The 5,045-nt window shown below is 27.9% G+C and overlaps 1 long non-coding RNA gene across 1 annotated transcript in view; it reads right to left on the bottom strand.

Annotated features, from left to right (window-relative positions):
* Nucleotides 1–1,813: 1,813 nt before the first annotated feature.
* Nucleotides 1,814–5,045, bottom strand: part of LOC111642142 — a 9,881-nt gene continuing 6,649 nt past the window's right edge. The window contains exon 3 of the long non-coding RNA XR_002759515.1: nucleotides 1,814–1,861. This is a non-coding gene — a long non-coding RNA (uncharacterized LOC111642142). The remainder of the gene's footprint in view (nucleotides 1,862–5,045) is intronic.

Raw genomic sequence — 5,045 nt, 5'->3', positions numbered from 1 at the left:
TTGATATCAAAGTTTACCAGTAGACATTTCTATAATTTATTAATTTTTAAAATAATTTTGCTCACTTCATTTTTTTTTTATATTTACAGATGTAATCTCTTAGATAAGTATGGACAAGGACATAGAATACTTCCTATCATACAAATGATGTTCGGGAAAACTTGCAATAGAAAAAATATTATGGCAGTAGCTGCCAAAAGTGAAGTAGCGTCTTGGCTAAGCCTGTAGACATTAATTGGAGAAATTTACCAAAATTAGGGAATCTTATATTTAAAAAAAACTGAAATATTTACTTTGTTTCTGATCAATACAGTCAATTGTTACATCACTGCCTACTTTAGATGATTGTGCACTTTTAGTAAGAATGAATCAGTCTCAGTTATAGAACCACAATTTTAATTTTTATGAAAAACAAAACAGAAAATCTGTCTTTATCTCAAAACTCTTTTTGACACTGTTTAATGGGTGAAGTTTTGTATTGGCTCAAATTAAAATAAAATTGTCACTTGTTCCTTTAGAGAAAATTTGAACATTAATAAAATGCATTTAAAAACTTTTTCTGAATTGACTCAATTAAATAACTAAATAGAATTTTTATCATTTTATAAACATTATTTTCCTTTATTTTTTCATATTTTTTGTAGACTTATAGTAAAAATTATTATAACATAATAAAAATATGGTTCTGTTTAAAGTAGTAGTAGATAGTAGTAATAATGAAAAAACATCATTCAAAAATGCTAAAAAAAAGTTTATATTTTTGCAAAAACTGATGCATTTCTTAAATAATTTTTCAGAAAAAAATTGTACAGCATTGTCATCATAAATAAATTTTGCAATTTTGGATGTCGAAAAGTCTATTAATTAGCACCTCTTGCTAAAAATGTGTCATTCACAGCCCCAACTTCAATTTTATTTTTATTAATCAACACCACATCAAGTTTATAACTGGAGACGATATCCTATGACGATGAGACATGTTTAAATTAAAGCATACTTTTAATTTTAAAAATTTTTGCATTAATTTATCAGTTTAGTGTTGTGCAGCAAATTACATGGTATGTCTATTTAATTATTTGTATGATTTAATTTGAATTTTCAAGCTACATAGTAATAATAATTAATTGATTTGTAAATTGTTGTTTTATTGTGTGCACAATAATTTTTGAGAAAATTTTGTGTATGTTTGGAGCATTTTGGATCCCAAAAATTATTCTGTACCCAATACACAAATAAAAAAATGGATTCAGCATTCAGCACTAGTTTAAAAAGATATAGTGTGAAAATATTTAATTTACAAATCTGTTCTTTCTTATACATTTAGATTATTACTCTCAAAGATATTTAACTAAAACATAAAGATTTTTAACTAAAGTTATTAAATTCTTCATTGGAGTATTTTTTGACAGTACAGTATCAATTAGTCAAATATTTATATGGTTATTATGTGTTATATTAACAATAACAAGGTTGCTGCCGAAGCTTTCATCTCCTCTAAAACATGAAAGTTGAACGTTGAATGCCGCTATCTTGTAAGCGGCACTTGACATTCAGCATTCACGTTTTAGAGATGAAAACTTCGGCCATAACATTGCTAATACTTACAGATATAAAAATGATCATATTAAAAGTACATATGATAAACTTCAATATAAAAATTTTAAATCAATATACAGAAGTTCATTTGAAATATATTAATTCATAAATTACAATAAAATATGTAAGGTTTAATTATTATAGAAATAAAAGCATTATATTTTCAAAATTTTTGTCTATTAAAATTATTTTACATAAATTTTATTACTTACTTTTCTTTGTATTTTATACTTCCTTCTACAAGTCATACGCTTGCTTTGTTTCTCTTTAAAAAAAAAGAATTATATTAATAACTTAACAAGATATCAGTTTAATATTTTAAGAAATACAGTTTATTCTAATTTTTATGCTTGAAATAAATAGAGACATCACTTGTCGAATAAAATTTTCCTAACCACCGTTTTCAAATTAACTCAATTCTTGGTAGAAATTGTGTTATGAAAATGTTACAAAACTTTTTATAGTATTGTATTATCCATGTTTATACAAAGAAGAAAGTTTGTCTCTGTTTTTATGCATTTGAAGGCAGTACAAGAAAATACATCAAATTTTCCAAAAACCATCCTTTCATTCAGAAGGTCAACGACTACCTTTTACCAAAAATGAAAAAAAAAAAAATTGTTTCTCTGTCAACAACAGGGTAATCGAAATATCTAACTAACAAAATTGTGACATTCTGTAGTATTAGAGCATTACTGAACATGTTCACAATATGATGACAGAAAACATCACTATCTACATACAGATTTTCAATGGTGTTATGTTATTGATTATTTTACATCATTATTACATTTTTAAGTGTAATTACAAATCAAGTTTTAAACTGATACCTAGCTAACGTCACACGACAAATCCTGTTTTCAATCGATACTGTTCTGTCACCAAGGCAAGCAGTTGTAGTGTGACAGCAGCAGATACATTATTTTGTAAGCTTTTCAACTCCAGTTTGTGCACGTTTCCAGATAGATAAAATTTTCAAGCAAGCTTTAAGTCCATCTGCCATTGTTTCCTTTGATATGATGGGCAGTGTTTGATGAAACTGTATTGCCTTACCAAAAACTCAAAACATGATATATCAGTCTGTTTTATAATAAAAACTATTTTTGAATGTAAATTGTCTTTTTCTTTTAAATTTTTCTACAGTATTAAATTTCCCCAAGAATTATCCTAGCTAAGTATCCTTGTTAGTAACGGAATGGGTCACACGAGTCTGCCGAGTGCCTTGTTAGTAATTTACTGTTTTTATTATTGATAAATTAAACCTTATTTTAAAACAAAGAAATTAATGTGTACTTTATGTAATCTTTATAAAAAAATTTAGTCAAATTAAATGCCAAAAATAGCATTCTTTTCATTGCTATTACCAATGTACACAATTATAATGATTATTTTTATAAGCATTGATTCAGTCACCAAATGTAATTTGAACTTAAACACAAAGTAAACAAGATGTAAAGTGAATGCAAACTTTAAATAAGGTTTGGAAACATTGTTGATGTTTCAGAAATTTAGAGAAAGATTGATTCTAAATTTCCCAATAATTTTCCATTTTTAAGCTTGATGTTTATTAATTAATAAATGTACCATGCTCATAATGTAAATCATTAATTTTTCTAAACTAAAATAAAGTTTGGAAAGTATTCAAAAGAATCTGAATTAGAATCAAGAGAAATTTTGATATTATCCCATCACTAGCTAATGCATACATGATATATAAATCTGTATTACTTCATTTTTAAGTTGCAATGTAAATTGTATTTGTTTACATTATATTTAATATTTACAGTGATACCTTGGTTTTCGTTGATAATCCATCCGAAAACAATTAGCAAAATCCGAAACTGACGAAAACCGAGGCAATTATTTCCATATGAATCAATGTAAATCCAATTACAGTAGAGCGTCGTTTATCCGAATCAATTGGAGACTGGGGTTGTTCGGATAACTTATTTTTTGGATAACCGATTACGTACAAAAAAATATATTAACCTATCCCATGTTGAAATTTTTCTCCATTGTGTGTTGCTTCGCGTTGAATTTCCATCAATGTTAAGCCTAATGAAAATTTTTATAATAATAATCGTGGCTATTGTATCGTTAAAAATTATTTCTTTATTTTATACNTAAAATAATAATCGTGGCTATTGTATCGTTAAAAATTATTTCTTTATTTTATACAAACAAAATAAATATATTGAAAAATAAAAAAAACTTTAGAAGTTAATCTAATATCAAAAACGTTCAATTCAGCACGACACACAGTACTCAGAAAAACACCACACAAAAGTGCCAGTGCTGCCAACTAAAACACACACACCAACAAAAAAAATATTGGAGTAGCCCAAGACAAAACCAAAGGTTGCAACGCCACAGTACTAGTGGAAATTTAAATTTGCCGACTGGAACAGTTGACTGGCTTTCAGATAAATAATGCTCTACTGTAATTCATTCTAGACACTCCAAAATACATACCAAATATACATTTTATAGAGAATGAATATAGTGTTGTAATACTAAAAACAATAAGAAATTAATATAAAATGAATATAAGACTAATGTAAACAATAAATGAACATTTAGCATGGCATTCAAAGAACTACTGGCTCTGAAAACTTTCTTTGGTCCCACGATGGAGCTAAAAGGAAAGGAAAGCAATGGAATTGTTTGGCTAGACCAGTGTTTCTCAACCTCTAACAAATTGTCGCCCCCTTCACTACAAAATTTCGATTCCGAGGACCAAGACTAACGCCAAATGCGTACTGCATTGAATAGAATAGTCACTAGTATAACGTCATTTGTTTAATTATTGTACGATATAACGAATAAAATATCTAATTATTCTTAATGTAATGTTTTACTATATTGCCCAGAAAATTGTTTTTTGCCCCCAAAATATAAATTGTTAGTAATCGCCCCCTCAACATGGAAAAATGCCACCGTTGAGAAACACTGGGCTAGATGCACAGAGTAATGCTCACACGAGAAATAACAAACAACACACTGAACAGGAAAACGCATGGGTCATCCTATGTTTTTGCAAAATTAGCAGGAAGTGACGTGGGCATGCCAACAAAATCTGAGGAGACTAACAAAAACCAAGACAAATTTTTTGCAAAAAAAATAGACAAAAACCAAAACAGACAATAACCGAAGCTGATGAAAACCAAGGTATTACTGTATAAGGATATTTAGGAATCAGTATGTGTTAATAAAACAAAGAATTATTTTAAATTAATGACTAAGGATGCACCGATTAATTGGTAAGTAATCGGTAATCGGCCGTATCGGCCACTTAGCCGATTAATCGGTATCGACCATTCCCACCGATTAATCGGTTTCGATAATCGGCCAATTTTACATTTTGGTATTTTTGTTAGAATGTTACGTACAATGCTAGTAATAAAAACTAATAAATTTCTGTTATATATTTATTATTTATTACATGACAA

Source organism: Centruroides sculpturatus, unplaced genomic scaffold (genome assembly GCF_000671375.1).
Source record: "Centruroides sculpturatus isolate CEXI.00-Female unplaced genomic scaffold, Cexi_2.0 scaffold1581, whole genome shotgun sequence".
Lineage (NCBI taxonomy): Eukaryota > Metazoa > Arthropoda > Arachnida > Scorpiones > Buthidae > Centruroides > Centruroides sculpturatus.
The sequence above is the reverse complement of the archived record's forward strand: the minus strand, read 5'-3'. Positions and strand labels throughout refer to the sequence as shown.